At 39.8% G+C, this 13905-nt stretch overlaps 1 protein-coding gene across 12 annotated transcripts in view; it reads right to left on the bottom strand.

The window, feature by feature from the left end:
* Nucleotides 1-13905, bottom strand: part of CHRM3 (cholinergic receptor muscarinic 3) — a 552731-nt gene that overhangs the window by 189531 nt on the left and 349295 nt on the right. The gene's annotated exons all lie outside the window — the stretch shown is intronic.

Raw genomic sequence — 13905 nt, forward strand, 5'->3', positions numbered from 1 at the left:
CCGAAGAAATTAAACACACTGGAGAAAATTTTCCAGGAGTGCACCATAAAGCCAACTTTTTTATTTGTTCTCAACTAATTGAAATTGTTAAGTACCTTTTAGGTACCTGGTAGTGTACCTTGACCTAAGAAGCATAAGACAGAATTTGTGCATACTTTTCCACATGATAATAAGAAAGAAAATAAAAGTACAGTTGCTGTCGAATGGATCCCAGCTCATGACGACCCCACGTGTGTCAGAGTAGAACTGTGCTCCACAGGGTTTTCGATGATTTATTTTTCAGAAGTAGATCATCAGGCCTTTCTTCGGAGGCGCTTCTGGGTGGATTGAAGCCTCCAACCTTCTGGTTAGCAGGCAAGTGTATTAACTATTCGCACTACCGAGGGACTCCAATTAGAAGGCACTATCTCATTATCACAGGAATAAATGATGCTAACAGCTAGGGCCCAATGGTCAAAACCTAAATGCAGGAAACTTTCAGAAGAATGAACGCCGTAGGGATTGGAGCAGTGTGAGAAAGCTTTAGTCACAGCAAGGGTGGCTGAAAAGGATGGCAAGGTGATAGAACCTTGATGGGAGGAAGGCAAAGGATTAAAAGATGTGCAGAAGCCAGAACTACCACAGTGTATGGGAATGACGTCGCCTGTTATGAAGCGTGTTTGGGGAATAGCTGAAAGTGAGGTTGGTGGGGAAAATGAAATCAGATTCATTTTCAACCAACAGGGCTTACTTGCTTCTAATCTACCACAACGCTAATAAACTCTGTCTTTGTTAAAGACAAAAGCAAATGTAGCTTCTGAATATAAAATGTATGAGTGTGTGCACTTGTATGTCTCTGTGTGTGCGTGTGTGTGTGTGTGTATACAGTATGCATGTGTGTAGTGTGGGTGCTGAAGTCCCTGAGTGTCACAAATTGTTAAGCCACTGACTACTAACTGAAATGTTGATGCTCAAACCTACTCAGGGGTGCTTTGGAAGAAAGGGATGGTGACCTGTTTCGGAAAGGTCACAGCCTCGAAAACCCTTTAGCACCGTTCTACTCTACACACATGGGGTCTCCATGAGTCAGAATTGACTTGATGGCAACTTTTGTGTGTGTGGGGGGGGGGCTCTTAATCTTAAAAATATAGAAAGGTCTTAACTGAGTGAATTCAGCCAATATTTAATTGGCTTCAGTAATGGAATTCTGTTCATTTGTTTTTTCAAACCAGATGCCTTACTAAAAGGATATGAGATGACTTACAACAACATACAAACAACCGAGAAGAAAATACGTGAATACATCAGAAAAAAAGACAATCAGGGAATGATAATAAGATGAAGCGGGGGACATGGTTTTAAAAAATAACAATGATTTATTTAACTAAACGTAACCTTCGCCCTCACCTCAGTGCATGTTTGTAAAAACATCCTCAAGGTTAACTTCCTTGGTAGACAGAGGTACCTCAGAGCAAGCAGCTCTCACGTTTCCTGCTTACGAAGCTCATTTTGAGCCTGGAACATCTTGTCAAAATTCAAAATGTTCAGCTTTGAAAATCAGTAAACAACAGTAAGGGAAAAAAAAATTACCTTTTATAAAATCCTAGGTACTTCACAGTATTATTTTGGAGACATTTCCAATTGTGTTAAAAGATAAAAATTTTCTTAACTTCAGTTTCAACCTCTAAAATTCTTGGACTAGAGTACATCCTATTCTTTTGAATTATTTTTACCCTGACGGGAAGCAGAAGGTTGTGTGACAGAAAGTGACCCTGCAAGGAATGTCCCAAATGCCCTGAAGCAGGCCGACAATTCTCCTTGACAGCTATCCCATCGTGTTCTGTACCTTTTGGAATATTTTATTTCTCTGTTGCTACTATTGCAGCTAGTACTTTTATTGTATTAATGACTATCGAAACCCTGGTGGCATAGTGGTTAAGTGCTACGGCTGCTAACCAAAGGGTCGGCAGTTCGAATCCACCAGGCACTCCTTGGAAACTCTATGGGGCAGTTCTACCCTGTCCTATAGGGTCGCTATGCGTCGTAATCGACTCAGCGGTGGTGGGTTTGGTTTTTTGGTTTTAGTTTACTAGTACTGCTGTAACACAAATGTCACCACTGGGTGGCCTTAAAGAACAGAATTTTATCTTTTCCTAGTTCTAGAGGTTAAAGGTCCAGATCAAGGTCTCAGTCATGCCAAATCCTTCCTTCTAGGTAATCCCTGGCTTTCCTTGGGTCCTTGGTCTGTAGATGATCCTCACATGACTTCTATTTTCAGTGTGTGCATGGCTCTGTGTCTCATCTGCTCTTTTTATAACTACAAAGTGATCCTCCTGGGTGAAGGAGCCCTGGTGGCGCAAACGGCTAAGTGCTCCGCTGTTAACCAAAAGGTTAGTGATTTGAACCCACACGGTCACTCTGTAGGAGAAAGACCTGGCCATCTTCAGCAAGGATTACAGCCAAGAAAGGCTTATGGGGCAGTTTTCCTCTGTCACATGGGGCCACAATGAGTTGCAATCGACTCCAGAGCACCCAACAACAACAAAAACTACTTGAGCATGATCTAATTAACTTACCAAAGAAAGATCTATTTCCAAACGAGGTCACATCCACAGTAATGGGGTTAGAATTCCAATATACATTTTGGGGGACATAGTTCAAGCCACATCAATGACCACAAAGAGTGAAGCCCCACACAAACACACATCTCCTTGGACAACTCTCTCAATACAAAGTATCTCAAGTCCTTTCATTAAGCTCAAAGACAAACAGCCAAGCCATATGGCCTCCAGGTGCCAAGCACCCACCAGCTAGCAGCAGGGTACAAGAGAAATTGAATGTATCAATATCTTTGAAACACATTACATTGCTAAAGAAAATAGACACTAAGTTTTCTGACACAGTTTTCATGATTTTCACTGGTGATTGGGACATGCCCTATTTTTTCAGTATAGTATTTACAACCGGCCCCCCCAAAATTCCTCCTGCATATGACTGTGGCTGTCTGAGTATATAACACGATGCTGAGCTCTTCAGAATAATACAATGCAGGCATCAGGGTTGCGTTGGCTGTTGGCTCTTTCCCAGGCTGGGTAGGGAACCTCAGCATTCACCGTCTTCATTCGCTATGAATCCTATAACACCCTGTACAAGAAGGAAGCTTCATGCCTAAAAGTCACTGTGATTTAGCTCACCTGACTAAAGTTTTAGCAGCTATGTGCTGTTACGTTGAAAGATTGCTACCATTGCTTTGATTGGTACTGTTGTGGAACAAAAAATCTTTCAGATTTTTTTCTCTGATAAAAAGGGCAATGCCAAGTACAAATCTTGAACTCCTATTAATAGTCCCTGCCAGTGCAGTAGCAAAGCCTGGTGCATGCCCGTTTTCAAGTGATTCTGAAATGACAGTGAACTTTCAAACACAACTGGGCAGTGCATTTTTCCAATACCGATGCATGCTGGTGCTTCTGTGCCCTGTCAAACACGTAATATTGAAAAGCCCGACTAGGCATCTATTTGCTTCAATGTTCTTGGTCATTTTCCACCCATCAAGTCTCAAGATAGAATCTGCTCAGAGCAGCAAGTCTATTCTTAGGCGTTTCCTGGAGTGAACATGAGCAAAACTATTGATATCTATGAAAACAGGTAGGAATGGTGTGTATGTGCACCTGTGTGTGTGTGTGTGTGCGTGTGTGTTGGGAGGTGCCTAAATCTCCCAGGGACAACCTCAGAAGAGACATTATATGCATCGTGCTTTATCAACGCTGTGCGCAGAAGGAAATCTTAGATGAGACTCATCCTTTCCAGGGCCATAGATGTATGGATTCATGTTAATTATTTTCTAATAGATATCCGGCTCTCTGAATAATATCTATTATTTACACAGTGCTTTTCCAAGAACACGAGAGTCCCTGGGTAGTGTAAACAGTTAAGCACTCAACTACTAACTGAAAGGTTGGTGGTTCAAATCCATCCAGAGGTGTCTCAGAAAACAGGCCTGGTGATCTGCTTCTGAAGGGTCAGAACCTTGAAAACCCTATGGAGTACAGTTCTACTTTGCATACATGGTCACCATGAGTTGGAATTGACCCAATGGCAACAGGTTTTGTTTTCTTTTTCCCAAGTGTACAGGGTATACCCTATGGACCCTCTGAGAGAAGAAAAGGTGCAAAAATTAATTTTATGTTGCTCCCAGTGCACAAGAACTGGGAAAAGGAAATCACAATCTGGTCCAATTGACTTTTGCTTACTCTCTCAATTTACTATTCTTGTCTAACCATCCATTTAAACCAGCTACATCCACTTACCCAAGATCAGTCTCAGTTTCCCAATGAGGATGAGGTTTTTTGGCCACCCTGGGATTAGGCTATCCCCAATCTCCCATTTATACAGGTCTCTGGGCTCTGAATCTTTCTCTGAGCCTGACCCTGGGGAATGAAATCCCCATCTGGCAGCTGGGATCACCTGCTGTCATGGTCACTAAGCCCCAGAGCTGACTGTAAGCCAAGCCTTTTCAAATAGAGAGACGGGCTCAGATGCCCATCCAGCTTCTCCCTAATCCTGTACAAACAGAGGTGGGTCCCCCAATTAAAACGGTGTTCACAGTGAGAAAGGAAGCGTGTGGAGGTGCTAGGGATGAGGTGGGGGCTGAGAGATGGGACCAAAAGCTTATTTCCAAAATGTAGATACGAGGTCTAGTCAAAGAAAAAAAAAAATTAACCACTCTGAGGCTTCTCTGCCAAAAAAAAAAAAAAAAAAAATGCCAGGGAACAATACATGTGACCTCAAACACCATTGCAGTATTTCAAGGTAGTTTTCATAATTCTTGCTAATAAAATAGACAAAGAAGCTACATCCATGAGTAATTATTTCTGTTCTTTGTTGTCACTCAGAGATTTGTATCACAGGAACAAAAGGAAGTAGTCAATCGAATCGACTGCCAACAGTTTCCGGGTTGTTACTTTTTTTTAATTGCCTGAGAAGAAAATACAGGCTATTTTCCCATATGTTTTGAAAGTCCAGCTTACTTCATCAACTGGCTCTTTGAGGTGTGATCCCAAAGGTACCCTAACAGGTGTCTTTGCAATCCATCACGACTCTCTCCTAGCCAGTATATTTTAGGGAATCTGAGTAATCCATGAGTTCAAACAAATCACAAAAACAGAGAGGGCAGCACTGCATTGCAAACAGTGCCAGCTCTACTCTGGAAAGCACTTCTCTGCCCCAGGTCAACCCTCAGCGGCAGATCTAAACAGCAAAGACACAGCGACACAAAGGTGCGGGAAGAGAGTGGGTATACGTTAACAGTCAGCAGCAGAGAGCATCTGAAAAAGCAAGCAAGGCACCAAGGACATAGAAGAGGTTTTTTTTTTTTTTTTTTAATACATGTTTGGAACTTGGAAAAAAATGGCATTTGAGATATCTGAAAACCTGTAGCTCTGCTTAAGGGTATTTTGTTTTTTCTTTAAAGGATTTATAGCAACAATCCCAACAGTAACATTACCACACTTTCTACATCTGATCTTGGATACAGTGGTTTGCTCAAAATTTTTTATGGAAAGTTAATTGGTTAAAACAGGTCATTGCAAAGTGGCTTTACTCAGTTATGGTGATATGGGATAATAATTAAACCATAAAAGTTATTCTGTCATTTTACTAAAATGTGGTAGAAAACTCTGGTAAATAATGTACTAAAGTGACTAAGACCTGGATGACTAGTGATATTAAGTGGCTTTAGGACCATCAGTCTAAATATGTATATTTTAGTGTGACACATTTAGAAAGTAACCTATATGTGGAAAAGGTAGATATTAAGTTAAATATATACTAATTTGCCTAGAAGTTAATTTCTGGGGCAAAAAAAAAAAATCCCTGAAATAAACCTAAAACAATAAACTATTTTAAAATATTTCTGCAGTGGCAGTATTCCATACAAATATAAATGTGCTATATAAGTATATTCACACATTTTCAGCAAGATTTAACTTTCAGGCAAAACTAAACTAAGAGCAGAGAATCAATTTCTGTGATTACCTAATGGGATATTTTAAATGAATTCTAAGTTACAACCATTTTTTATAGGCAAATTCTTTAAAAAAGTTACTTTATTACACCTTGTTGTATTTAAGGAAACAAAACATTAACACCATAATGCTGTCAATACAATACTAACCCAGACCAAAACAACGCAATACTAGAACTGTGAATTTTATTGGCATCATCTGTTACGCACCTATGGAAACCCTGGTGGCATAGTGGTTAAGAGCTACGGCTGCTAACCAGAAGGTCGGCAGTTTGAATCCACAAGGTGCTCCTGGGAAACCCTATGGGGCAGTTCTACTCTGTGCTATAGGGTCGCTATGAGTCGGAATCGACTTGACAGCAATGAGTTTGGTTTTTTGGTTTTGGTTATGGAACTAACATCAACAAGATCAGCAATTAATCTTGGAAAAATTTCAAAGGAAAGTTCAGACGGAATTGCAACCCCATGATGTTAACACCAAATCTGTAGCATTCTGCATTTTTTTTTTTTTTTTTTTTTGGTCATTACGTTCAACACCTGACAACATACCCTAAAATAAATACTTCAGTCCCACAGCAATAACTGTGCAAACACCAACGCCTCCTATGTTTAATGCAATTGAAGCAAGCGTCACTTGTTTTCAGGCCAGTATTAAAATAGAGAGGAATTTAAATATGTAAACATGTTTTAAATGACTGTAATTATTTGGCGATTAGTTAGGTTTCTTAAAAATTATTTATTTATTTAATTTGTTGTTCTTTGGTTGACAGTATTGAGAAGAGATTGACACTGTAGGGTTCAGATCAGACTACAGGGTTCAAACCCTGGTTCGACTTTGATCTACTAGTTTGTGGGTTTTGGGGAAATTCATTTCCTTTCTATGCTACCAGTTCCTTGTAGGACAGACACACCTACAATAATAAATAATAGGCTAGTCAGTTTAATTTTTTCTTGCCCTCTAGGCTCAAATCTCGTGGACGGGAGTAGTGAAGATGGGAATTACGTTATCATTAATTGATTTTCCTCAGTGTTTATAGGAGGACCCCTTAGTGCCGAGGCATGTGACATGAAAGTATTATGACTCATCCATGTATCTCCAAGAAAACTCTCCTGTGTGGTCTTGGTTGTTAAATTATTTCAGCAACACTGCTTTTCTAATGCGTTCCTGTTAGTGTAAAAAAATTGTATAAAACCCACTGTCATGGAGTTGATTCCAGCTCATAGCGTGCAACCTAACAGGACAGAGCAGAACGGCCCCATAGGGTTTCCAAGGCTGTAAATCTTTACAGAAGCAAACTGCCACATCTTTCTCCTGTGGAGCAGCTGGTGGGTTGGAAAGGCTGACCTTTCGGTTAGCAGCTGAGTGCTTTAGCCACTGCACCACCAGGGCTCCCATATATTGTAGAATAATGTTAATTTGTCAGCATTCTTTTGAGTGGGAGGGAGAGGGGGATTTTCTCTGGATGGCACATTCTCAAGGACCAAAGACATAATTGAACCCAATTCAGTCTTCAAGAGGCAAAGATCACATAATGTACTACATTTGGTCAAAAAATGAAAATGTGACAGCAATTTATACCTCTAGACGAAGTACTGCTTCATCTATTATTTACTGTTTTTATTCACCACCTTTATTTGATCCAAAAATAATGAATTCGTGTCTGGAAAGCAAAAGTTTGACAGTGACCTTTTTTGACAAAAACGGTCAAAATTATTCTATGATTTTAGAGTTGGCTTGCCACTTTTAAAAGGATAATAGAAGCAGGAAAAATTCACCTCTCATATAAAACTTGTCAGCTACATGAAACATTTGCAGTTGTAGCAGACGGTCACAGAGGCAACTGCTGAACATGGTCCTTTAGCAGTGCCAGAAACGGTCAAGGCAACGTGCTCTGAATACCCTATTTATGCACTGAGCAAAGGAGCACCATCTAAATATGAGCGCTAGAAACCATCTGACTTTGGCTTTGAAAGAAGACCCATGCTAAGACAGTACACAATATTGGGGAAGCCAGCACAAACTGTATAAGGCAAGGTCATGGTAGCTCCATAGACACATCCGAACTCCCTGAGGGGTAGAATTGCTGGGGTGAGGGCTGTGGGGACCATGGTCTCGGTGAACATCTAGGTTAATCGGCATAACATAGTTTATAAAGAAAATGTTCTACATTCTACTTTGGTGAGTAGTGTCTGTGGTCTTAAAAGCTTGTGAGTGGCCATCTAGGATACTCCACTGGTTTCACCCCTTTGGGAACAAGGAAGAATGAAGAAAACTAAAGACACAAGGGAAAGATTAGTCCAAAGGACTAATGGACCATATCTACCACAGCCTCCAACAGACTGAGACCAGTACAACTAGATGGTGCCCGGCTACCACCACTGACTGCTCTGACAGGGATCACAATAGAAGGTCCCAGACAGAGCTGGAGAAAATTGTGGAACAATATTTTAACTTAAAAAGAAAGACCAGACTTGCTGGCCTGACAGAGACTGAAGAAAACCTGAGAGTATGGCCCCTGGACACCTTTTCAGCTCAGTAATGAGGTCACTCCTGAGGTTCACCCTTCAACCGAAGACTGAACAGACCCATGGAACAAAACAAGACTAAAGGGGCGTACCAGCCTGGGGGCAGGGACTGGAAGGTAGGAGGGAACAGGAAAACTGGTAATATGGAAGCCAGAGTTGAGAAGGGAGAGTGTTGACATGTTGTGGGGTTGTTAACCAATGTTTTACAACAATGTGTGTACTAACTGTTTGATGAGAAACTAGTTTGTCCTGTAAACCTTCATCTAAATTTCAGTAAAGAAAAAAAAAAAAAGAAGATCCATGCAAGGCAACTAGAATTATACTTCACTCACACTGATCTTAGCCAAGTTGACATTAAAGATGAAAAACTCAAGTTACATTGATTTTATAATGTATTTTTCTGTTTCTGTCTCTGAACACATATATTCACATATAATCAGACCATTTTCTCACCAACAAGAATAGCTAAATAAAATGTATGATAATTCTTTTCCTGTTCTAACATAACAATACGTTTGGAGCAAATACAAATGCTCCATATTTCAAAGGAGTAGCTAGAATAGTGAAGAACTTAAATAATGAAAAATCTTCAACATACACAAATGTACACAGAATTTTGTAATGAACTCTATCACTCAGCTTCAGCAGTTTCCAACATATGACCATCTTAGTCCAACTTTTTCATCTCAGTTCCCACCTACATTTCTCCACTTCGAGTTGTTTTGAAGCTAATCCCAGATATCACATTATTTTATCTGCCAATTCTTAAGTACGTATCTCTAAAAGATAAGGGCTGTCTTAAAAATACATGACTACTACACCATGGATAGAAGGTAGATGCATTGCTTTGGGTGAGTCTGCTGCAATAGACCTCTTTGAGGTGTTAAAAAGCAAAGATGTCACTTTGAGGACTAAGGTGCATCTCACCCAAGCTGTGGTATTTTCAATCGCCTCATATGCATGCGAAAGCTGTATAATGAATAAGGAATACTGAAGAATTGATGCCTTTGAATTATGGTGTTGATGAATAATATTGAATATACCATGGACTGCCGAAAGAACGAACAAATCTGTCTCGGAAGAAGTACAGCCAGAATGCTCCTTAGAAATGCGGATGGTGAGACCTCATCTCAAGTACTTTGGACATGTTATCAGGAGGCACCAGTCCCTGGAGAAGGACATCAATTGGTAGAGGGTCAACAAAAAAGAGGAAGATCCACAATTAGATGGAAGGACACAGCTGCTGCAACAATGGGCTCAAGCATAACAACAATTATGAGGATCGCGTGGGCGGAGGGTGTTTCGTTCTGTTGTACATAGGGTCCCTAGGAGTTGCAACCGACTTGATGGCATCTAACAACAACAACAACATACCAGTATAACAGCTAAAAAAGCTAACAAAGATTCCCTAATAAAAGTTTTCTGGTTATGTGATGGTATTTTATAGCTGGTTTGTTCAAATAAGGATCAAAATAGGGTCTACACATTGCATTTTTGGACATATTTCTTAGTTCTCTTTTAATCTGTAAGTCCTTCTTCTTTTCTCCCTTTGTTGAAGCTCCTGATCTATTTATCATGTGTAAGTCTCTCATTAGCTTTCCTGCTAATGGCTTTGACAGTGATCGATGGTCATGGCCCAGGCTCATTCTTTTACTTAAGGCTTAGAAAGTGTGGTATTCTGAGTCTATCATTTTTTTCACCATTTATTAATTGGAATTCTTCTAAAAGGGAGATGTTTTCTCAACGATAACCTAGTACAGCCTGAGGTACAGTTTGCAAAGGAAAGGCAGGAAAAAATGATCAGTTCTTTCCCCTTATTTATCAGTTTTCTATTGAGTTGGTTTCCTAGTATTCTACAAAGGTTACTCATTTTCTTGTGTTATTATTTATAGAATCTCAACATATTTAATGTGCCTGGATACAGTGTCAATATTTGTTTTGGTTTTCCAATTGTTCCAACTTCCATTGATGGAAGTCATTTCTGGATGGCTCTGAGTCCTTGTTTTCTGGACCTTGAATATTTCCTGTCCTAGACTTGGAGACAGCTATTTTCCCAAGAAGACCTATTTCCTCTAAATGGTAAATGGTTTTTAGAAGTACAGCCAGAATGCTGCTTAGAAGTGCGGATGGCGAGACTTTGTCTTATGTACTTTGGACATGTTATCCGGAGGGACCAGTCCCTAGAGAAGGGCATCAAGCTTGGTAAAGTAGAGGGTCAACAAAACAAGAGGAAGGCCCACAATGAGATGGACTGAATGTTTGGGATGCTCATGGCTACTAGGTTGGTTGTCTTTCTTGAATATAAATTTCACTTTGCACAGTCAGATATGGAGGTAACGATAGTGCTATGGATGAAAATGATAACTGGCTAAAACCTTTCATACTGAGTAAAAGTTTGTCAAACGTCTCTAGTGTACAATAATTGCTGTCATTTGTAAAACATCTTCAATAAAAATAAAATTTGGATCTACAATGTCTAGAATAAAATTCTGTACAATTTAGTACAACTTATATACCCATTGCCATCAAGTCGATTATGACTCGTAGCGACACTATAGGGCAGGGTAGAGCTGCCCCATAGGGTTTCCAAGGCTGTACATTTTTATGGAAACAGACTGCCTGCCCCATTTTTCTCCCATGAAGTGGCTGGTGGATTCGAACTGTTGACCTTTCGTTTAGCAGCCTAGTGCTTAACCACTGCGCCAACAGGGCTTCTTGAAAGGAAATACTTTATATTAAATTGAATTACGTGAAATAAGATATGTAAACGATCTAGGAGTAGCTGACACATAATATATGCTTATTAAGAGTTTACTTCCTTTCCTTCCCTTTCCCCTCCCACTACATGTGGAAAATGTAGTGAAATCATAAACTACCATTTGTTTATACTTGCCTACTGAACCCAAAACTTGTAATTCCTATTTAATCCTTGTCCTTCAATTGTATTTCAAATTATGTTTTTCTCTAAAATGAAAATAAATTTTCTTTGCAATAAGGCTACAGTAGTTTTATATGCCCCTACAGAGGCTGATAGCAAAACAAGAATATATAAATAATCTCTAACTTATGAAAAATTAATTTTTAAATTACTACCTAACAATAATAGTAATGATAATTATGTAATATGTCTTGGATACTTATGTAAGTCAGACATATATTTACAAACAGCCACTTGTTCACAGAACTTTTCTGTCTAAATTCTCCCCTTTTGTTCTTAAGTCTTTTCAAGGAGGTATTTGCTCTCCTTTGAGACAGAGCTGGGGAAACCTTTGAAGTTTTCATTTCTAATCTCTGCATACTTTCTTACCCTTGGAGCCGCTAGGCAATATAATGTCTTCAGGGAGCTGTCCAGATGCTGGAACTGGACCCAGCCTCCAGTTTGGCTCAATGCTGATAGAGGTGATTGGTAGCAATGTTTGGGATCAGAGGACACAAAGAAGTCTGTAGCTCAAAAAGTATGAGAGATCAGGGATCAGAATAATTTGATTACCCTGATTAAATGACCAAGACAACAGCAAGTAAAGGGATAAGGTGCCATAAAATCTTTATTGAATAAAATGGCATCTAAGCAATGAAGACATCTGGAGAAAAAATATCCCTCCTAAGAATATAAACAATGTTAAAGTGACATTTGATCCTCTTTTTGAATAATGCCAGCCTTATCAAACAAACAGAATGCAACAAAAATGGAGAGATTAATTATGGCTGCCTAAACATTATACATTTTAAACAACTGTTTATTTGAATCATTGAATTTCACCAGTACATGGGTAGAAGGTAGACCAAGTGGACAATCTATGGAAGACAGCCCTCTACTCAAGCAAGCTGTCTCATCACTGTCACTGAGCATTTTATAGACTCTGAGTCTTCTAAATTAGAGCTAAAAATTACAGTTTGCTAAATAATTGTATTTGTGCCTAATTACTTACATTTACTGTTTAGATTTTTAGAAACACAATTCTCATAGAACAGTTTCATGCATATTTTAAAATACAGAACACAAAGCCGTATGGCTAATTACTGGTTAATTTTTCAGTTCTGGACTGTCATTTCTCTGCCAAGCCATCGAGGCCAGCAGTAAAGATTTTTTAGTGATTCTGAGAGAACAATCTTAATGGGTATTTTTAGACCGTAAATGGTTGGCAAAAGATGCATTTGAGTCTAAACCAAAATTAAAATGTTTTCAATTATCTAAATGCTGCCAGATATTTAAAAACGGGAAGGCTTGTACTAGAAAATATTCAGTTTCCATATACATTCACACTCTCTGCATGCTCTCCTCCCTCCCCTGTCCCCTTACTCACATACAAAACCGCATGAACACCAGTATGGTAACACCATATGACAACTAGCTGTGACAGAGAATCTGTCATCGAATTCTTCAGTAATGACCAGGCCATCAACTGAGATCTTCCCTAAGCTCACATTATATTAACTGACATTTGGGAAAAACAAAACAAAAAAAACACCGTACTTTAAATAACGCTCCGTGTACAAAGGCCTTGAAAAAATGCATTATTTCAGCTAACACATATCGAGTGATTTCCATGTAGGTCTGTTCTAAGCACTTTGCATACATTAATTCACTTGATCCTCACATCAGCCCATGAGATAGGGACTACTATTATCTCCATTCTGCAGATGAGAAAATTGAGCCACATAATTAGTTCAGGTCACACAACTATTAAATGTGTCTTGGGGGGCATGTTTGGATGTGTAAGGGCCTTGTGCTCAGTCGCAGTAAACGCTTTCCTGGACACCTTGCCATTTCCCCTGGAAATGCTCTCTGTTCTTTCACTCAAGGTGCCTTATAGAAACGATAGAGGAAAAACACACGTCTTTTAGTCATTATTTTAGGGAAAGGCATTTTTTAAAATTATTTTTATTGTGCTTTAAGTGAAAGTTTACAAATCAAGTCAGTCTCTCACATAAAAACTTATATACACCTTGCTACACACTCCCAATTACTCTCCCCCTAATGAGACAGTCCACTCTCTCCCTCCACTCTCTCTTTTCGTGTCCATTTTGCCAACTTCTAACCCTCTCTACCCTCACATCCACCCTTCAGGCAGGAGATGCCAACACAGTCTCAAGTGTCCACCTGATCCAAGAAGCTCACTCCTCACCAGCATCCCTCTCCAACCCATTGTCCAGTCCAATCCATGTCTGAGGAGTTGGCTTCGGGAATGGTTCCTGTCCTGGGCCAACAGAAGGTCTGGGGGCCATGACCACCAGGGTCCTTCCAGTCTCAGTCAGACCATTAAGTCTGGTCTTTTTATGAGAATTTGGAGTTTGCACCCCACTGCTCTCCTGCTCCCTCAGGGGTTCTCTGTTGTGTTCCCTGTCAGGGCAGTCATTGGTTCTAGCTGGGCACCATC

This window comes from Elephas maximus, chromosome 24 (assembly GCF_024166365.1).
Source record: "Elephas maximus indicus isolate mEleMax1 chromosome 24, mEleMax1 primary haplotype, whole genome shotgun sequence".
NCBI lineage: Eukaryota > Metazoa > Chordata > Mammalia > Proboscidea > Elephantidae > Elephas > Elephas maximus.